Here is a 22,778-nt window from a genome sequence, read left to right as displayed (position 1 = left end):
GATATCCCGCAGTACTTAGCATTACACCTCACATGTAATATAGACTTGCAGCGTTTAGACTGCAAGGGGCCTCCTATGGACTAAATTGTGTTCCCCCTCAAAAAATTAATATTTTGGAGCCCCAGCCCCCAATGTGATGGTATTTGGATATTAGACCTTGGAGAAATAACTAGGTTTAGATGAGATCATGAGGGTGAGATCCTCATGATGGGACTGCTGTCCTTTTAAGAAGAGACACCAGCTGGGTGTGGTGGGTCATGTCTCAAATCTTAGCACTTTAGGAGGCCAAGGCAGGCGGATCACTTGAGTCAAGGAGTTCAAGACCAGCCTGGGCAACATGACGAATCCCTGTCTCTACAAAAAATACAAAAAAATTAGCCAGGAATGATGGTGTGCTCCTGTGTTCCCAACTACCAGAAAGGCTGAGGTGGAAGGATCTCTTGAGCCCGGGAGTTCGAGGCTGCAGTGAGCTGAGGTTGTACCACTGCACTCCAGCCTGGGTAGCAGAGTGAGATCTTATCTAAAAAAAAAAACAAAACAAAACAAAACCAGAAAGAGACAGAGAAGGAGACGCTAGAGATTTTGCTAACTGTCTATCTGTCTGTCTCTGCCATGTGAATACGCAGTGAGGAGATGGCCATCTGCAAGCAAGAAAGGGAGCCCTCAGCACAACCTAACCATGGTGGCACCCCCATCTCACACTTTTCAGTCACCAGAACTGTGAAAAAGTACATTTCTGTTGTTTAAACTCCCAGTCCACGTATGGCACTGTATTATGGCAGCCTGAACTGACCAAAACAGGCTGTCCTCTGAACCAGCCTTTTTATTTTCTACAGTGGTTAAGTACCAGGTCCAAAGCAACACAGAGCAGAGCAGGGATCAAAACCCAGTCAGTCTCCTAACCCCCAGCCCACAGCTCAAGCAAATAGAACAAGCTTGCCAAATAACACAGAATGAAAGAAAAGGCCCAAAGCAAGAAGTATATTTTTCTTAGACATGTCCGTACCTCAAACTCTTTTTATCCTAGCTTTGAAATAACAAACCGAAGGTCCAAGGGGACTTCCAGCAAGGTCTGAAATTGAGAATTTGGCTTAAAAGGCTGCAAGGGATGAAGAAAAGAAGGGGAGGAGGCTAACTATTTGGTTAAGACAATATCATATTACGGAGTTATGAATTATGCAAATGAAACCACAGGATTCACAACCTCATGAGATTTCTTGTACCTATACAAAAAACTGCGCGAACAAGCATTTCGGAGCTTTGCTTTAAAATCTTCTGTTACTACCACCCTGTTACACTAGTTATAGGGTTTTCCATCTCATGAAGGGCTTCCACCCATACCATCTCATGGAATACATGTAACAGCCAGCACAGGTATCACCATCTCCCTGCAGCAGAGTATGCTCCTGAGCCTTAGCTCGCTTAAGTGACCCAAGCAAAGTCACAGAGCTGTTGGAACTGCGACTGGAATATTCCATGTGTTTGTGCAAGCGAGAGAGGGATAGACATAAACAGAAAGAAAGAGAGTTGGGGTGGGGTTGATCCCACTTCACTATATTTTCCCAAGATTGCATTCAAAGAAGTCCCACAAATGTTCCCCATCAGCAGGCAGCTGAAAGAAAATAAACCACTGATGACAGCCCTGGGCTTAGCCCTTGTTCTGTCACCAATTCAGTATTGACTGGGGCGAGCCACTTAGCCTCTCTAGTTCTGCTTCGTCAACTGCGAAAAAAAGGTGTGTTGAATTGTTTTATCTTCTTCTTTTTTTTTTTTTTTTTCCAGTCAATGAAAGGGACACTTTATTGAGGCCCCAGGGCCATGGGGCCTGGGCAGGAGGCTGCCCTTGGGGGAAGGAAGAGGCTTATTTGACCTTCTTCTTGGGGCGCAGGTTGCTGGTGTGGCTGCACTTCTTGTGGCAGTTGACAGCACAGGGGTGCAGGCGAGCACAGCACTTGCGGCAGATCATCTTGTCGCAGTTGTATTTCTGGGCAAGCTGGCAGAGGGAAGGCTCAATAATGCTACCTTGCGGGTGCAGCCCCAGGTGCAGGTTGGACTCTTTCTGGATGTTGCAGTCTGAAAGAGTGCGGCTCCGGCTGTTTGCCCGCAAATATCAGACGCTGCTGGTCAAGTGGGATGCCCTCCTTGTCTTGAATTTTGGCCTTGACGTTCTCAGTGGTGTCACTGGGCTCGACCTCGAGGGTGATGATCCTACCTGTGAGGGTCTTCACAAAGATCTGCATCTCTGCATTTGTAGCTCGGCCGCCTCAGTCTGGTTTTGTCTTTCATTCCCTTTAAGCTCAGACAATCTGTGGTTTTCTAAATTAGACAGTTAGATAAAAGATCAGGCCAAGTCACTTCCAAAAATGTCTGAGCTCTGGATCAGGCACTCAGGAGGACTATACCTTTTCATGATGCTTCTTCCCCAAACTCTTCATATGGGAAGGGGGCAGAGACAAGACTGCAACTGGTCTGAATGCAACAAGAATTTAAGTCGGTGCTGTCATTAAAAAACTCAGCTTTAGCCATTGGCACCAATGTGGGCAACATGGCTTTGCAGGAAACCAGATCCAAGTATGCAGAAGATCAAAAGCTTTATTCCACTGTGACCAGCAAAAGGCACATTTCTCAGACACTCTTCTCTACGGAATTGAAGATCTTGTGAGATCCTGACTAACTTAGACCCTAAACACCAGTTATTTCAGGCCAGTGACAGCGCCAGATCAATAAATACTCAAATCATAGTAAATCAGAAAACAATGTTAATAGCACGAAAAATTGCTTTATATGGCAGCAACCGTATTTATTCACCATATGTATTTCTAATAAAATACAGAGAAGGTAAGGGCTTAATATGTCATTCTGTCAGTTTTTATTTTTAACACAGACTATTTTTAATCAAATTCAAAAAATGTCCTCAATGATCCCATGGCTCTAGGGCAACTAAGAACATTCATCAGGAGAAAGACATTAGGGCAGGTTTTTAACAAATGAGAAATGCAGTCATTCTCTTGAAAAGATGAGGGTTTAAGACATAATTATTAGGTCTTGAAAGCCTTGAAATTAAAACCAGTACTATTACTGGCTTTCAAGTCCCATATTGTTTAGTGGGTATATTAGTCAGGGTTCTCTAAAGGGACAGAACTAATAGGATAGATGTATGTATAAAGGGGAGTTTATTAGGTGAATTGACTCACACAATCACCAGGTGAAGTTGCATAATACGCTGTCTGCAAACTGAGGAGCCAGGAAGCCAGTCTCAGCCCCAAAACCTCAAAAGTAGGGAAGCTGACAGCGCAACCTTCAGTCTGTGGCCGAAGGCCCAAGAGCCCCTGGAAAATCACTGGTGTAGGTCCAAGAGTTCAAAAGCTGAAGAGCTTAGAGTCTGAAGTTCAAGGGCAGGAATTATCCAGCACAGGAGAAAGACGGAGGCTGGAAGACTCAGCAAGTCTTCTCTTTCCATGCCTGCTTTTATGCTGGCAGCTGATTAGATGTTGCCCACCCAATTGAGGGTGAGTCTGACTCTCCCAGTCCATTGACTCAAATGTTAATCTCTTTTGGCAACACCCTCACAGACACACCCAGGGACAATACTTGGCATCCTTCAGTCCAATCAAATTGACACTCAGTATTAACCATGTTGGTGGATATAGTACAATACTGGCTTTCAATTCCCATATTGCATAATTGTTGTATTTTTTATTAATTCGTGTTGGCATATATTATGGCAATTTCAAGGACTCTCTACCAATGAGTTTCTCCTTATCAGCAAATGCCCATAAGGAAGATGGCAGGAAAACTCATTCATCAGAAGAAAGGCAGCTCACGACTATGATTGCTTTCGCAACTCCAGCATTGGAGTCCCAATTTCACAACTTTCTGCCCTTCCGATATACAACATTATTTACCTGGCATCTTACTTTATGTTCATACTAAACAATGAAATTGGTGAAATGGGAAGTTCAATATGTAAGTTACAGTTCTTCCCAAACACATTAAACTATGTAATAGTGATTTAAAATGTTTATTCCATCATCCCTTAAAATTATGCATTATACACTCACCAAACAAGTTGATCCGTAACTTTCAAAGTGTGTTGACTGCAATTTGGGTTTCAGCATTCATCACTTACCAAATACTCAGTTAACATCTGCCCTATAGATATAAAATAAATACTCCACAGTCCTTGCCACAACAGTCACCATATAGTAAAAAGACAGACATTAAAATTAATAATTACAGTAATACAGCTAGTGATACAATAGAGATATGTATAGTGGCTATATCTGTTGACATTTATTCTATTAGAATTTAAAACTGAGAATTTTGAAGTATTTATTGTCCATTGAAATAACAGTAAGAAATCCATTGCATGTTAACATAAATAACATTGTTATGAAAATGACTATATTTCAAAAAAAAAAAAAAAGTAAGTTACAAAGTGAAATAAACCAGTCACAAAAAGACAAATACTATATGATTTCACTTATATGAAGCACCCAGAGTTGTTAAATTCAGAGACAGCAAGTAGAATGATGGTTGCCAGGGGCTGAGGGGCAGAGGGCATAATCGGGAGTTATGGGTTAGTGGGTGCAAAATTTTAGTTTTGCAAGATGAATAAAGTTCTAGAGATTAGTTGCACAACAATGTTAATGTACTTAACACTATGAACTGAACACTCAAAAATGATTAAGATGGTAAATTTTATGTTCATGCATATTTTACCACAATTTTTTTTAATTTTAAAAGTTTAGTAAAAAGACTGGCATAGTTTTACAGTTTTATGCATCTCATAAATGTCTAGTTTAATAGAACACAGCTGGATTCTTATATCTGCTCCTACATTCAATCTGTTACAATATATTGTTTTGATTGAAGTTTATGAAGATTATCCAGCATCACAGATTTTTTTTCTAACTGCGATTATGTACTTAAAAAACGAAGAGCATTTTGATAGCTTCATTAGATCATTGCAGATATTCTTTGGTATCACACCAAAACTTAACAAGTGGTAGCTTCTTAAAGGTTGGTTATAATGTAGAATCTGAAGCTATACAAATTAACTATTGCTATATTCTGTCACATTACTATCCACTGTTTACCTCCTACATTGAATGAATCTTTTACCCATGCATGGTTTTGTAACATCAAGCATTGGTCATTGGGGAAATATTGGTTGACTATGTTAGTTATGCAATTTTCCAGATGTTGCTATATCTTACTTTATATCACAAAATTGCATGTGTTAATTTCACTTCTGAGCTCAGAAAAGTCTTTAAGTATTCTGAAGCTATCAAGCTCATGGTGGTGAATACAAGATCTCCACAAGATTCTAATTTTCTCTTGAAAGCTCAAATTTTTATTACTAGCCATAAATACTATCGGTGAGTTTCTTGACACAATAAGCACATTTTGCTTATTTTGTAAAATGCACCACTAAAAGATCTGCCATGTCTAAGTATCCATCGTTTGTCTTATTCTTTCAAGCAAAAATGGGGCCCCATGAAAGAAAGGACTAGACAGCTCGCCGTTCAAACTGTCAAACAGTGATAGCATTGTACTTCAGTGCAGAAGAGCCTTGTGCTCATGTCTCATTTTGTCACACAGAATATGTTTTAAAAATTTTTCATAAGGGTCAAGGTTTAGAAAAATTAATAATTTCTTACTCCTTCATCAAGGACGTTGTTAAGAGAAATTGTCTTTTTTATCTCCCCACAAGCACATGGCAGTGAAGAACACAAGGACCACCAGCACAACTTGATTTTAACACTTCGATTCGTGCTAAGCAGCAGCAGTTTGCCTGCCATTGCTTCTGCACCCTTAGCGCAAATGTCAGTACCGAAAGGCAAGTAACCTCTTACTGTTAATATGAAAATACTTTGCGTTCATGGATTCCCAGAAAACAGTCCATGAACCACAGTTGGAAGCTTCTGATCTAGAAGGTTCTTGACTCTGGAAACAAATTTCCTAGGACTGTGTCCTGCCTTTGTCATTAGCCGTATGGTGTTAGGCAAATTACTAAACTTTAGTGAGCCTCAGTTTCCTCATCCATTAATAGAGATAGTAGTACCTACCCCAAAAGAGTGCTGGAGGAAAAAATAAGGCAAACTATGTAATGCACCTACCTCAGTGCCTGGCTCATTGTATGCAACAAATGGTAGCTCCCAATGCCACCTATTGTTATTAATGTTATTACCTTCTGCTCCTTTGCAAAATGCTATACATATTAAATGTCCTATAAATGCTGCTTAAAAAGCAATGATCTCCTCATTTCTCAGATGATAAGTTTTCATTTTGCCAAAACAAGATCTCATTTGACAACAAATCCCTAAAAATCCTGTCAATAAATGTTGGTGGACTGAAAAATAGAGTCCCATATGGGAAGAGGTCATTGCAGATGTATCTTTATGTTTAGGCATTACACCAGAAATGCTTTAGCCCCTCAGTGTAAAGGAAGACTATCATGATGTTTCTAAAGTCCAAGGGGAGTGTTTTAATGCTTGAATGTAATGATTTGGAAATACTTAGACCTAAGACAACACTAGCATGGAATCTTCAGTGTTAAAGAAAAAATTAAAACAGGTAGCATATCCGAAATGCAACAATAAAACAAAAATCATCCATCCGAGTTATTTACTGGGTTTCTATCTCTAAGAGGGATTTGTAACTTTTAAATGTTGCTTCTTTTTCAAGAGGATGATTTTTTTCTCTCTCTCTCAAGAAAAATTTAATAGAGAAGAGGGAATCCCCAGTCCTCATCTTATTTCTTTATTTGGGCAAAAGTCATGGCCTTCACAACCAATGACAGCAGAAACCTTTATGAAAATAGCACAGCCTTTTCAATCTTAAACACTTAAAGGTCTATTAGATTTCAAGGAATGAAATAGCTGAAAAGTGACTACATTTGCTGTATTTCAAGCTGAGTGTGTAAATAACTAAGGTCAAACTCAGAAAACAAGGCTGATAATTCCATGGTGACCAGCCAGACTCCGGTTCCCATCATTTATTCATATGTTGATAGACTTCCCCAGGAAGCCTGGGAAAATAACAGAAGTTACTCAACTTCCCCAAGAGAAAAGGGCTTCATTTTCCTTGGCAGATTCATTTCTAATCGCATAGCAGGGAACCATTATTAACATCTGGATATTCAAAAGAGACACTGAATTATTATAAAATGTTTCAAATCATCAACCTAAAACTCAAATGATCTACAATGTGTACGATCTTTTTCCCTCTTTAGTCAAGAAGATAAATGGAGAAATTCTTTATATTTCAACTTTCATTACACATTTGTTTTTAATCTAGGAAAATTCATGTCTGCCTACTGTACCTCCATATCAAAGACTAACATGTCAGCATTGGTTTCTGCTCCTCCCACCGTGAGCTTCTTTTGAGAACATGTTTTTTTCTTTTTTTTAGAGACAAGCTCTTGCTCTGTCACCTAAGCTGGAGTGTAGGAGTATGATCACAGCTCACTGTAGCCTCAAACTCCTGGGCTCAAGGGATCCTCCTGCCTCAGCCTCCCAACTCACTAGGATTACAGATGCATGCCACCATATCCAGGTAATTTTTAATTTTTTATAGAGACAAGGTCTCAATTTGTTGCCCAGGTTGTTCTCAAACTTCTGGCTTCAAGTGATCCTTCTGCCTCAGCCTCCAAAATGCTGGGATTTCAGGCATGAACCTCTGTACTTGACCAAGAACGTGTATTTTTAGGAGTGAGATTACTGCAAAAATTAGTTGGTTCAAAACAGCTACAGTCTACTACTATTACAGATACTAATACTGAGTTATATTCTCTTTAACACAGTTATATGCTGTTAGGTTGAACAAGAATGAGGCAGATCAAATGTCATCATATTTAACCAGGCCCTTCCTCCTTTACACAGTTTTTAAAAAGTTAATTGTCATGACTTGTTACAAATACACTCAGATATTTCGATGCTCTTTGCCAAACCTCATCCAAGTCCGCAACATTAGAACTTGACAGCACTTGATAAATACCTCACACTTCTCATTAAAACTGTCTAGTATTGCTCTTAGGATATTATACAAATTCCTGCCATGGCCCACAAAACTCTGCTTGCAACCCCATGAAGAATAGGTCAGAGGACAAATGTGGTTCATGCCTACAATCTCAATACTTTGGGAGGCCAAGACAGGAAGATAAGGATTGCTTCAGGCCAGGAGTTTGAGACCAGCCTAGGCAACATAGCGAGACCCTATCTCTGCAAAGAAAAAAAAAATTAGCTGGACATGGTCATTCACACCTGTAATCCCAGTTACTTGAGAGGCTGAGGCAGGAGGATTGCTTAAGCCCAGGAGTTCAAGGCTGCACAGAGCTATGATCATGTCACTGCACTCTAGCCTAGGTGACAGAGTAAAACCCTATCTCTAAAAAAAATTAAAATTAAAATTGAAAAAGAAAAAGTCAGGCCCAGGTGAAAATGATGGACCATCCCCTCCAACCCCAAACCCACCCCAGCAAGGATGGAGAGGCTAAAATCTTTGCAAGCAACATTTATTTAAGCAAAGCCCATTTCAAACTTCTTGCCCTACTAATGGGCACCAACTGCCTGCCACTGCACTCCACCTTCTGCAGGACCAGCCCCTCCCTACCCACTTAATCACCTGCTTCAGCCTACTCTCCCGCCACACTGCCCATCTCTAGCCACCCTGAACCAAGACTCTGCCCAAGATGCTTCCTGTGACTGTTTTTTTCTGGCTAAATGCTACTTAACCTTGAAGTCTCAGCATAAGATTCACTTTCTTGAGGACGTTTTGCCCAGCTCTACCTCATACACACTCAGACTCCACAGGCATCCTTTGTCACACTGACCACAACAGTAAATAGCTAACAAGCTATTGAAGTAGCCTGCTGTTCAATGTCCATCTCTCACTTAGTCAAAAATGCAAAGATTAGGTCTGTTTGACTACTGTAACCTCCCCAAAGCCCAGAATAGAACTATATATAGGCGCTCAAAAAACATTCCTTCACTATGCAACAGAGTTTTTAACAAGGCAAAACCCCTCCTGACTAAACTTTACATTCAGATGAAATTTAGTACAGACCAAACAGTGTTTCAGAGGGGAAAAATCTGTACAGTCTATTGGCTGTAAGGTAGAGAAAGTGAAGAGGCCAAGGGATTTTGGTTGGTTGCAGACTTAGGAGGGCCAGGGCTCCCCAACAGTTGTGTGACTCCCACACAACAGTTGGGGTCCCAAAACCACTGGTCTAAATATTTATAATCTTTGGATTGAGCTAATAAAAGTTAAACAAAATATGCCCTCTAGTCCTATCTTGAAAATATGGCTTCAAATAAATTAAAGGTCTAGATAATTAAACATAATAAAATATAGAGACTTTAATCAAGTCGGGTTTTCAGCACCAAAATTATCCACATTTTAAAACTCTTGAGTGGGGGATAATTATTTTCTTCATCACGTGCACACACGCAAACACACACACACACAGAGTATGTAGTTATCCATTAAGAAAGAATGGTTGCCACTCTTTTGAAAAAAAAAGAAAAAAGAAAAAACTAAGATTTATAGGGTGCTCAGAATCCAGTTCTACTGAACTGCAAAACCAACATGTGTACACCTGGGAATTCTTGCCCATAAAGAAAGTGCTGCTCTCACTTAGTCATCTCTCTTCTTCCATATCTACCCCAAGAAAAAGTCATGCTATGTTCCTCCTTTGTACAGTTTTCAATTTCCATCCTACATTTTCCAGTATTTATCTTTGGTGCCTCCCAAAGTGTGATATTATGTGAGAGTCTTCAGGTCTTAACCAACTAATAGCAATGTCCTGTCTTGTAATTACCACGAGCATTTTGCACATTATCATGGGGTGAGGATCCCAAAAACTGAAGAAAGACATTCACGATGCAGCTCGAGGATACCTCGCATTACAACATGGATGTGACCTGACGCACTGTGTTCCTTCCCACTGACTCCCACTCTCCCTTCGTCTTCCGTGTCTTTGCAGATTGTTCATCCGCATTTCTGACAGTCACTTTAACAAAGGTCTTTAATTTTATCCCTTCTCATCCTCTTTGTTAGGTAATTACCATAAACTGCATTCAAATACTCTATGAGAAACTTTAATATATGATTTTCAATTAAATGTAAAAAGAATATTAAATATAAAAAGACCCATGAATACCTTTGAGGAGTGAAACAATCTGTTGTGATGTGAATTAAATTACTAAACTATACTTGTTCTGTACAATTCTGCTTTTCCTGTGTTGTGATGCAACCATAGCCTGGAGAAGGCTTTGCTCGGGCTTCTGTTTGCTTACTTGCTACTGCACTTACTACTCTTTGGTAAAGACAAAAACATCTCAAAACGCTAACTCGGAAGAACCTGACATTCCAATTGTTTCACTGACAATATTGGTTGAGACATGAGGAATTGCTTTGAGTGTCAATGTACCTGTGTTGACGAGAACTCCTAAATGTTTCAGAAGTGGCTTCCCAGCCTGTAACTTGCCGCATAACCAGTAGTAGAGGGAAGAAGGATAAAATTCCAAGGTGAAATGTATTAAACACAGACTTATTTTTCAGCTTCTCCTTTCGCTCCGCCTCCAGGCGAACTAATGCCTAATGATTCCAGGAAGTGAAAAGCAATTAAATTTCACTTGGTGTAAAGTTGAAGAAATTGTCCCATGTGAAAAGAATGTTTCTTTGCCACATTCCATAGGTGGCAATAAACAGGCAAATTTCACTGGTTTTGATACAGCAGTATGAGCTTTCACAGGGCTCAGGTTGATTTCATTTTAAAAAGTTGAATTTATGGGACAGAGGATTGAAAAGTTTGTACTGACATGTTTAAAACCCTCTTTTAAAAAGTGGCATATTGCATCGTTCCATTTAAGTGTTCACACCGCAGACTGAAACATAATCTGTTTACTGAAAAAACAACCTTTTATTGCCCTGTGAATAATTTCCCATTGAAAAAGAAAACAATGTACAGTATTTTAGTGCTTTGTGAAACATCTGGAAATTTTTCTTCAGTTGTGAAAGCTATGAAGAATTTGCATCCACAAATTACAAATTTTTTTTTAATTTAACACATGAAAACTTCAAATATACTATTGAATCTACCCTACTTTACTCCAAAAAAGTAAGTTTCCAAAGGACCACCAAAGGCACTCAGAGAAACAAGGCAACCAGCCCACCTGAAGGCAAGTCTGGCTTCACAGCCAATTAGAGATGTTTTGCCTTTTTGTCCTCATTTTCTGAACACAATATAATGTGGATTGCATCAGTTAGTGTTATGCCAGGTGTTCAACAAATAAACCCCAAGTTCCAGCGGCTTAGCATAGAGGGAGCTTTTTTTCTTGCTCACTTCACAGTTCAACGTGGTGTGCCACATAAGCAAGCATAGAGGTGCAGAGACACTGACAGTGCCACCTCTGTCTCTGCCATCTTCCACAGGGAGCTTTGCAACAAGGAGAAAGAGTGTGCGGCCTAGGAGTGGCCCATTAGGACAGGGACATTCCATTGGCTAGAACTCGATCATGTATGTGACTAAGTGAGCTGAAGGGAAGTGGAAACTGCAGACTAGTTGTCCCAGGAGGGAAAAGAAAGGGTTTGGCCAACAGCTGCCAGTCCTTAGATCCCAGCCAGCACTTTACAAGATTGAACTCTTTCTCCACATTCCAACATGGACAGTGCTTAGTACTGGCTTATCCAACCCTGACTGTGGACTCTCTGTCAAGCACTCTGCTATGGGTACTGCAGTGTTTCTGAGGTGACTAACAGGTGCAGGAAAGCCCTTGACTTCAGATACTGTTTTGTGGTATCAGCTCCTAAGCCTGTGGTCTTTTTTGTGAAAGTTGCAAAATGGAACTAATTATGGAGACAGCAAGTTAACTAATTGAAGCTCTGGGAAAGAGCTCAAGCTTTGGGGTCAAAAATCCTTTTGGCGGCCAGGCGTGGTGTCTCACGCCTGTAGTCCCAGCACTTTGTGAGGCCGAGGCGGGAGGATCACGAGGTCAGGAGATCGAGACCATCCTAACACGGTGAAACCCTGTCTCTACTAAAAATACAAAAAAATTAGCCGGGCATGGTGGCAGGCGCCTGTAGTTCCAGCTACTCGGCAGTCTGGGGCAGGAGAATGGCGTGAACCGGGGAAGAGAGGCTTGCAGTGAGCCGAGATTGCACCACTGCACTCCAGCCTGGGCGACGGAGCGAAACTCCTACTAAAAAAAAAAAAAAAAAAAAAGAAAAAATCCTCTGGCATTTTACTCTATGTTACTTTTTTCCCCTGGGACTTTCATTTCCCTACAAGGTGTGTCCAGAATCGGTTCCTTCCGATGGGTTCTTGGTCTAACTTCAAGAATGAAGTTGCACACCCTCGCGATGAGTGTTAACAATTCTTAAAGAAGGAGTGTCTGGAGTTTGTTTCTTCAGATGTTCAGATGCGACCGGAATTTTTTCCTTCCAGTGGGTTTGTGGTTTGCTGACTAAACCACAGATCCTTGCCGTGAGTGTTACAGCTCATAAAGGACACAGGGACCCAGACAGTGAGCAGTAGCAAACAAACCTTGCACTCGGTGGAAGCCGACCCACACTTGCTGCAGCTTCAGTCTCAGGTGGCCTACTTTTATTCCCTCATTTGACCCCACCCACATCCTGCTGATTGGTCCATTTTATGGAGTGCTGATTGGTCCATTTTACAGAGTGCTGATTGATCCGTTTTTACAGAGTGCTGATTGGTGTGTTTACAACCCTTTAACTAGACAGAAAAGTTCTCCAGGTCCCCACCCAATTAGCTAGACACAGAGCACTGATTGGTGCATTTACAAAACTTTAGCTAGATACAGAGCACTGATTGGTGCTACAATCCTTTAGCTAGACAGAAAAGTTCTCCAAGTCCCCACCCGACCCAGAAGCCCAGCCGGCTTCACCTCTCAAAGGGAGCTTCATGCAAATTTCAGACTCAGGTGCTTTGTGCAAAAACATCTTTCCAAAGTTGTGAGTGCTGATGAGTAGGCACAATAGACTTCAAGGACATGCAGCGATATGAGCCAGTTGCCCTCAAGAACAGGTCCACCTAGAAGGTATAAATGAAAATAGAGATAAATGAGGGGGATATTTGTCTGTGAATTCTTCTGCCCTTGTGCCCCAGTTTATGGAGCAGCCCTTTTCTCTGCTACCATCACACACTCTCCTGCTTCGTCACTCTATGAGAATTGTCTGTTTCCTTGTCAGCCTCCTTCATTAGACTATGAATTCTGTGAGGAGAGGGATCCTTGCTATCTCGTTTAACCCCAGCACATGCCAGATTCTCTAGCTCCTAATAGATGCTTGGTAGGTATTTGTGGAATAGGTACACTAGAAAAAGTAAGAGCCATAAGATATTAAAAGAATCAAAGAGCTACTAGTGTTCTAAAGAGGGAGCACTATACAGGGAGTTGGGGAGGAGGGAAGGTTTCCTGAAGCATTTGAAGTGGACTTTAAAGGAAGGATAGAGTTTCAGCAAGCAGAATCTCCAGGATGGCATTGCAGGCAGAGCAGTGGCATATGTAAATGCTCAGAGGTAGAGAGACAAAGATGTGTTTGTGGAATAGTCAGTATTCTTGTTTATCTTGTGCCTAGAGTATGTGGAGGGAGGGATAAGAATTGGGCTATTCCAGAGAGAGTTTTAGCTCTCAGGCTGGTAAGTGTCTATTTAATTCTGTGGGCAGTGGGGAGCCAGAAGATATCTCGGTACCAAAACGATCAATTTACCAAGTGGGTAGGGGGTGCAATATGTCGGTGCGAGGCAGGAAGAGGAGAGACCTCGTGGAATGCATGATAACTACCCAGGTGAATGGTAGGGTCCTAAATAAGGAAAATGACAGTGAGGAGGGACAGGACAGGAAGAGTTCAGGAGGGCATCGGGCAGAGGGAGAGCCAACAGCTTTTCAAATTTTAAGGAACGATGATGAAGGAGGAGTGCAAAGTGGATGACAATACAGTGTGGCCATTTGTAGAAGGAGAGACTTTATGAGGAAGAACTGATTTGGTGATTCAGGGCAAGGTGAAAAACTGGGTTTAAGATATTTTGAGCCTTGGGAGGGGCAGGGCAGGAGTTAGGGAGTTAGGCAGACGAGACGTCCAAATGAAATCAAGAGGGAGCTGCAGTGCAGAGCTGTTAGGTAGGGGTGGGGATGGGGGAGAAGGAGGGCCATTTGGCCCAGGCCTCATATTCACGAATTTCTCAAACTGAGACTTTTGACATTGCCTTTAATGAGTGCCGTGATCTGAATGGTTCCTAAAATTCATAGGTTAATCCCCATTGGGGTGATATTAAAAGATGGGGCTTTTTGGGAAATGATTAAATCATGCCCTCATGAATGGATTAGTGCCTGATGAAAGAGCTGGAGGGAACTAGCTTAGGGCCTTTTGGCTCTTCTGTTCTTCTGCCATGTCAGGACACAGAGTTCATCCGTCTGGAGGACGCAGAAACAAGGCACCATCTTGGAAGCAGAGACAGGGTTTCACCAGACACGAAACCTGCTGGCACTTTGATTTTGAACCTTGTAGCCCACAAAACTATGAGGACTAAATTTCTGTTCTTTGTAAATTACCCAGTCTTGAGTATTTTGTTGTGTAGTAGCAGCACAAATGGCCTGAGATGATGAGTTAAAGTATACAGTCCTTGAATTCATGTGGGTGTTGAAGTTTGATAAATACAAACTTTAAAAAATATCGCAATTTTGCAGCCCTATTGATATATTAATTTACTGCTCTAATATACATGGAAATGTAAAAACACCATAGAAGTGCCTTCTAAGAACACTGACAAGGGATCCTCTCATAATCTGCATTTACCTCCAATTGTAGAAATATTTTCACTGAGTTATAACTGCTGCCTCCCTGTCCGTCTTCCTGCCTGCATGAGGGATAGAATTGTGTTCTGCTTAGCTGAAATTCCAGTAGCTAATCTAACCTCTGGCAGAAAGAAGGTAACCAAAAATTAAATAATGTGGGAGGGATAGTAAGAAAGGAAACTCGTCTTATTGAAGTAAAATAAGTACAGACATCAAAGTGGAGAACAATTTTATAGAAGAAAACAAGTATCTTCCTTTCAAAAAGGGCAACAAAACAATCTTGTGGGATTAGTAATTGTAACTAACATATGGCAGCACTCAAATGCAAACCAGGCGCCATCTTTTGTATGAAGTTTCCTGACATTATCAGAGAAGTTCTGTCCAACTCAGTGTTGGGTTAGGGGAGAGGAAATGAGAACTATCAAGGGGAATTACCACCCAGTTCTTTTTAGCATCTTGGATTCCACTTTTGAGCTTATAGAAACTTTTCCAGAGAAGCTCTCTGACCATCTTTTCCATTTCTCTCTTCCTTTGGCTCCAGAGTGAGCATGGATTAAGAGAGATAAAGTCAAGATTTGGGAGATTTAAGCAGATTTGAAGACGAGAGAAAAATAATCCCGGCTTTTTTTCTTCCCCAATAAACCCTGGGCAGAATGCTTCAAAAAGAAAGAGCACCACATTGCCCAATATTATAAGAATATACTTCTGATACACCTGTTCTACTTCTCAAAGTCAACTTTGATGACCTTAATTTTATCTACACTACAGTATAAATTCTCACTGAGATTTTTATCTCATCCTGACACCAATTAGCACACACATTTCGGCAGAAGAATCTACAGCAATTTAATACATACCTTTGAAGAAAACGAAGCACTAATCGAAATGAAGACTGTCCCAAAACCAACTGAACAGGTGTGCATTTCCATAATGGCTGCACAATTCAGCAACCAAGTGGTGTTTGCTGCTCTTGCTTGTGAACTGAATTAGTAATCTTCACATGCCCTGTCCCGGTGATTGAAATAAATTACTTTGTTAAATTGTGAAGCAGGTTGACCCATCTGTTGGCCCATGAATGTTCAGATTCTCAGAGGGTTTATTATTCCAAATAATGACTGCCATATGCAGCGGTAAACAGTTCCTTTAAAACTGACTGAAGGATTTCATGCTACTTTTGAAGGCAATTTATAAAGCTATTCATGTTCCCCTAAAGGATCTGCCCTTCAGCTAAACTTCCAGAAAGGTTGTCTTGATCTGTTAATCCTGGCAGAGACACCTTGTTCTCTGAGGAAAGAGGAGGAAAAAACAGAAACATAAGTTCCAGCAGCACCTACTAAGTGTCAGATGCCTTGCACATATGGTAGCACTGCCCTGTGAAACCTCACAACAACTGTGTGAGTAGGATATTACACTCCCAGAGAAGACAGGAGGTGAGAGAGGCTAAGTGATGCATCCAAAGACAACTGTTATGCTGGGGAACTGGGACTCGAACCCAGTCCGCCTGGCTCCATGACACATTGTGCTGTTGGAGCATCTGATGGAAAGTGTTCACACTGGCACTTGCAGTGAGTGATAATTCTTTTGCACAATTCAGATCCATGGGAGAAAACAAGCAAAAAAAAAAAAAGTGTTTATGCCATTGTTCTGATTCTACTTAATTCAAACTGTTCTAATCATGCTTTCCCCCTCTTTTCTAAAGTATAACCCCCACTGTTCTCTTCCTGATTTTCTCCTTTAAGGAGGAAGAGGGCAGAGCTCTGAACTCTCCTTGGTAAGAATCGAATAGGAATGTTTTAAAGACAAAGTTCTGTGAGCCCTCTTTTCGTATGCAGCTTTCCTTACTTCAGATCATCCTTATTTTCAAATCCCTGGGGAAACTGCAAGCTCTGCCCACACAAGGCCCATAAACTGCTCAGACCATGAACCAGCCATGATTTGTTCGTGATGTTAACAGTGACTGGTTGTGGCTAGATTACAGATGTTAGATTGCTGATGGATGGCCCAAAGCCAGCACATGGTCGGCTCTTCTGGTATTCAACTGCAAAATTAATCATGTGTGGAAAGGTACTTTTTTCCATCTGTGAAAAATGAAATGGCTAATATACAGTATGGAATGAGTGCCCTGGAACAATTCCTTTCTTAACGGGCAAAGAATTAAGCTATTAAAAGAATAAACTCCTGTATGTGACATGATGACAGTGGGATTTTTTTTAATCAGCTAAATGAATAAGCTCTCTCTCTCTCTCTCCTTTGATTTATGCCAGTGCGGTCTCTCAAAGCTTCAAAAGGCAGAGAGCACGTTTGGAGACGCCAATGGTCTCTACTCTCTTTGTTTAAAGGGAGTGAGAAGCTATGATTGGGCCAAAGGCAAGCTTTTGACAGGCAAAGACCTGAAAAGGTCAGCACCCAAGTGCTCAGTCACAGCGAAGAGAAGGGGTGCCTTGGGGGTTTGCCAGAACCTTTGGTTAAGGAAGCTTGCCCTCATTTCAACAACCCCCAGGCACCTCTGCATGGGCCGAGGCCAGGCCCTGCCTCTGTGGTTGGTCTCCTCCCACGACCAGAGGAAATTAGACCTGTTCTTTGCTGTCAGCTTAAATCCTTAGGAGGGGGCTAGAAATTAAGATTGTTCTTCACTCCACCAACGATGGAACCAAAAGAAACAAAGCCCACATTGAGAAACTTAGAAAAGGCTTAACATACACAGTGAAAATAAATTCCGGGCCAAGTACATTGAACATCAGAAAAGATCACTCAGGTAAAATGTAGTTGGGTTAAATAATTAGTTTATTTAAATCAAGAGCAAGGAATACATGTTCAGAAAAGCATAAAACATCAGACAAATCCAAATTCAAAACAAATAAAAAATTCAGAAATATGCTACAAAATAAGCAGCCAATACTCTTCAAAATTGTAAAAAACAGAGACGAAGGAACTGTCATGGATTGGAAGAAGGTAAGGAAAGACAATAATTACACGCAATGTGAGATCACAGGCTGGATCCTGGACCAGATCAAGAACATAATGGCACAACGAAGACACTCATAGATTAATTAATGGTAGTTAACCGTCAACCTGCAAATTGTTAGCAATGCTCTATCCGTGTTAATTTCCTGGTTTTAGATCATTGTAGCATGGTTATGTAAGATGTTAACATTTAGAGAAATCTCTGTACCGTTTTTGCAACTTTTTTGTAAGTCTGAAATTATTTCAGAATAAAAAGTTTTGTTACAAGGCACTGATGCAGAAAAGCCTACAACGAGAAGCAGCAACCCAAGAGTCACTGTTTCTCCACCCCAGTCCTGTTCCCCGTATGCAATCACTTTTATCTCTTTCAGCTGTTTCTTCAAATAGTTACTCATGTATTGCTAAATATTATGCTTAAAATACTATTTCTTGATTTATTAATTTTATACAATGACTACCGACTTCATACCATGATGGGTAAGAATTTAGCTCCCTTTCACCAACTTTTAAATTATTTTTCAGGCTGGGCATGCTGGTTCATGCCTATAATCCCAGTACTTTGGGAAGCCAAGGCTGGAGGATCACGTGAGCCCAGGAGTTTGAGGTGAGCTTGGGCAACATGGCGAGACCCTGTCTCTACGAAAAATAAAAAATAAATTAATTAATTAACTGGGCATGGTGGTGCATGCCTGTGGTTCCAGCTACGTGAGAGTCTGAGATGGGAAGAGTGCTTGAGCCCCAGGAGTTCGAGGTTGCCGTGAACTGTGATCACACCACTGTACTCCAGCCTCAGTGACAGAGTGAGACTTCATCTCAAAATAAAACAAAATAAATTTAAAATAAAAGGTAAAAAACTAAATTATTTTGAATTAATTTTAGACTTTTTGAAAGAAGTTGCAAAGACCATAAAGTCCCCAATTACCCTTCACCCAGCTTTCTCCAGTGTCAACATCCTCCATAACCATGCTACAATTATCAAAACTCAGATATTAGCATGGTATAATTCTGATTACTAAAGTAAAACTTTTGTTGAGATTTCTCTGATCTTTCCAGTGCTGTCTCTTTTCTCTTCCAGGATTCCATCCAGGACTCCATATTGCACTTACTTGTCATCTTTTCTGGTCTATGACAGTTCCTCCGTCTTTCCTTGTGTTTTGTGACCCTGACATATTTCAAAACAGCTGGTCAAATATTCTGTAGAATGCTCATCAATTTGGATTTGTCTGATGTTTTCTTGGGATTAGATGCAGTTTTAGATTTTTGGAAGGAATGCCACAGAAGTGACATGCCCTCTGCAACATTTCAGGGATATTATATCAATATGTCTTATTATTGGTGAACTTAACCTTGATCACTGGATTAAGGTAGTATCTATGAGATTTCTTCAAGGAAAGTTTACTAATTTCTTCTTTTCATTAGAAGCATGTCATGAAATTCAGCTCACATTCAAGAGGAGATGAATTAAACTCCAAGTCCTAGAGAGAGATATATCAAAGAATTTGCAGACACATGTTAAAACCACTACAGTAATAAACAAACATTGTGAGGAAGACACTTTGAGGCCAGATAGATATCCCACTTCTCTTTAAAGTTTCACCCACTATTCTTAGCATTTCTTGGTGGATATTGCCTGCAGTAATCATTATTGTGAGGTTCTTATGGCAATTTTCAATTTCCCTCATTCCTTCATTTATTAACATTATTTAATATATGTAAGTAAGACTTGTTCCTTCTCCCCATGTATTTATTTATTTAACCATGTGTTTATATCAATATGGATTTATAGATATTTGTTTAATTTGGGGGTTATAATCTAATACTGTCACTGTTGATTTTGCTTCTCAAATTTTCTAGCTTTGGCCATTAGAAACTCTTTCAGGTTGGATCCTGTGTCCTTTGGATATGTCCCATCCTTTCTGTTTTGTTCTTAACCATGTCTTTAAATTCTGGCACCATGAGATGCTCCAGGCTCATCTTACGTTTTTACTGCCCCAGTCCTAGAATTAGCCATTTTCCCAAGAACATTGGGTTCCTTTAATTAGAGAATAATGTTTAGAAACCAAAATCTGGAGCTAAGTGTGTTCATTGCTCAAGGATGTCAGTGATCCTAGCTCTCAGTGAACAACATTAGGTTATGTGCGTATGTATACTAATCCATGTATATTTACTTCTTTATCTGCTTAGCTATATATGTACTAAAATAAACATGACTTCATACAACATCTCTGACTGCAATCCAGCACCACAGAGTTTATTCTGGCATTACTCCCTTATTTATCTGTAACTTTTTTTCAGACTATCATGTTGTCTGTAAATAGAGACGGTTTTGTTTCTTATTTCCCAGTACGCATGGACTTTCTTCTTTTCACTTCTCAAGCTCATTAAACAGTGATGAGAGAGGAGATCCTTGCCTCATTCCCAATTTTTGAGAGAAAGTTTCTATCTGTCACCATTAAGTATATTAGCTGTATATTTTTCACAGAAAACCTTCTTCATAGAAGACCTTATCAGGTTAAGAATTTCCTTTCTATTCCTGATATGCAGAGAGATTTGTCTTGAACGAATGTTGAATTTGTTAGATGCTTTTTCTGCATCTATTGAGACGATCACATGGCTTTGCCTCTCTGATCTGTTAATATGGTGAACTATACCCATTGATTGTGAATGTTCAATCAGCCAGCCTGAATGGTCCAGGTTCATTCCTGGAATGAACCTTGCTTGGTCCTGATATATTAACCTTTTTCTATATTATTGGAAACAATTTGCTAATATTTTACAGAGGATTTTGCATCTATACTCATGAGAGGTATTAGTCTGTGGTTTTCTTTTCTTGTATTGTCTCTAGTTTTGGTACTAGTAAGGGCAGAGTATAAAAATAGAAGAGGAGATGGTGGGGAAATATGTCTAAAGACTGCCTATCACTTTAGAGATTGAATAAGATAAAAATCAAGGCATCAGATGAAACAAAGTGAAGCTGAAATATATAAATTTAACAATGTAAAAAGAAACATGAATTCAAAACATTGACACGCACACAACTGGTCTTAAAACCAAATTCTGTCCTTCCCTGAAGAACAAATGGAGCTTGGGTTAGCTGGCTGTGGCAAAGCCTGTAGCCTTCCTCTCCCTGCTTTCCACAATTAGAACACTATTAGCCAAGGTCCTTTTGGATCAGTTACTATATAATATTGACAATAATGTCTGCACTCTCCTGGGACTAACTAATTAAATTTCAAAGTTTAATCAAAAGAAAGTATACTTTCTCCCTATTAATATGCTGACTTGTTTAGAAGTTGGGTGAATGTTAGCTGCACCGCTTTTTTTTTTTTTTTTTTTGAGACGGAGTCTCCCTCTGTTGCCCAGGCTGGAGTGCAGTGGCCGGATCTCGGCTCACTGCAAGCTCTGCCTCCCAGGTTTACGCCATTCTCCTGCCTCAGCCTCCCGAGTAGCTGGGACTACAGGCGCCCGCCACCTCGCCCGGCTAGTTTTTTTGTATTTTGTTTTAGTAGAGACGAGGTTTCACCGTGTTAGCCAGGATGGTCTCGATCTCCTGACCTCGTGATCCGCCCGTCTCGGCCTCCCAAAGTGCTGGGATTACAGGCTTGAGCCACCGCGCCCGGCCTAGCTGCACTTTCAAAATGAGCTAGGGATTAGTACACAAGATACACCATGAAATTGAGGCCTAGGCTCCTAGAATAGAAAGCCAGAAAATATTGGCCAGAATATAGTGGGTGTTAATAAATATTTGTTGAATGAGTATATTTAAAACTTGTTGTACTCGGATTGTCAAGACTCATACTACTCAAATTTTCAAGATTCTCTGTTTAGCAAAACTAAAATGTGGATTTTTTCTTAAAAGTCTCATTCTCTTCTACTTTCTATCCATTTGTGTCCTAGAGGAAAACTCACCCCATGAGTCTCTTGTGTGATCATACTTATGCAAAGTGTTGTCAACAGTCCAAAGTAATATTTTATTCACATTTGTCTCAAAAACGACTACACTGTCATTGTCCGAGAGCAAATGAGGTCACAGCCTACACTGCCTACTGCCTGCTCTCAGTTTCAAATTTAGAACAAAAGGATTCTCTAAAAGTGTGGCTGTTTCCCAAGACCATCCAGCAGTGAAAAGTTGGTCTGAGAGCCTAAAATATCTGCATATGCATAGCAGCTGCCACTTTTTTTTCCTTTGTGCCAGGCACTATGCTAAGCCCTTTTTATACGTATTATCTCACTTAATTCTCACAACCAGCCCATGTGATTGCTGTCAATAGTGTCACCTTGTTCATCTCATCTTGTTCAGAAAACTGCATCTCAGCCCAGGAGGTGAAGGGTACTGGAGATAACCATTTCCAAAATGGTGCCTCAAATCTCTAGCCCCAGCAAGAGATAACCTTTCTATCATTGAGATAACCATGAGATAATTACAGCTTAGATTTTGCTGATAGTTCAGAAGGAAACCCAGTTTTGAATGTAAGTAGGAAGAGGAGGTGAATAGGGAAAAAGGAGACTAGAAACTAATGTTCATTGCATGCCAATATCAGTGACTGGGATGGAAACTTTATATTAACTCATTCAGTTTGCACAAAACTCCAGGTAGATATTATCCCCACATTACAGAGAAAAAAAGCTGAGGTTTAAGGCTTAAGAGGTGGAGGCAGCCTTCAAAGTCAGGTGTGTCTGACATCAGAACACATTCTTCTTTCAATACATATAACACACTTCCCCTGGATTTCTCCTTGATGGAAAAAAGGAGCCAATGGCTTAGATTGCCATTCCAATTCCCTGTATTACTACCTCTTGAATACTGAAAAATTGGTTCCATATTAAGAGTGGTGAAAACTTTGGTGGCCAAATAGAATCCTTTTTCCAAACACATAGTTTTAGTTATACCCAGAGAAAGGTTACATTAGATGCATCTCATGCCTTTTCAGAGTTATTTGTTGAAACTTATAATCAAATTAGACATTGATAAGTCTTTGCCAAGAGTTTTCA

General features: G+C 40.4%; 1 pseudogene; it reads right to left on the bottom strand.

Moving 5' to 3' along the window:
- Positions 1 to 1,861: 1,861 nt before the first annotated feature.
- Positions 1,862 to 2,255, bottom strand: LOC108517870 (ubiquitin-60S ribosomal protein L40 pseudogene; annotated as a pseudogene).
- Positions 2,256 to 22,778: the final 20,523 nt, after the last annotated feature.

This window comes from Rhinopithecus bieti, unplaced genomic scaffold, assembly GCF_001698545.2.
Source record: "Rhinopithecus bieti isolate Rb0 unplaced genomic scaffold, ASM169854v2 scaffold_40559, whole genome shotgun sequence".
In the NCBI taxonomy this organism is placed as follows: domain Eukaryota; kingdom Metazoa; phylum Chordata; class Mammalia; order Primates; family Cercopithecidae; genus Rhinopithecus; species Rhinopithecus bieti.
The sequence above is the reverse complement of the archived record's forward strand: the minus strand, read 5'-3'. Positions and strand labels throughout refer to the sequence as shown.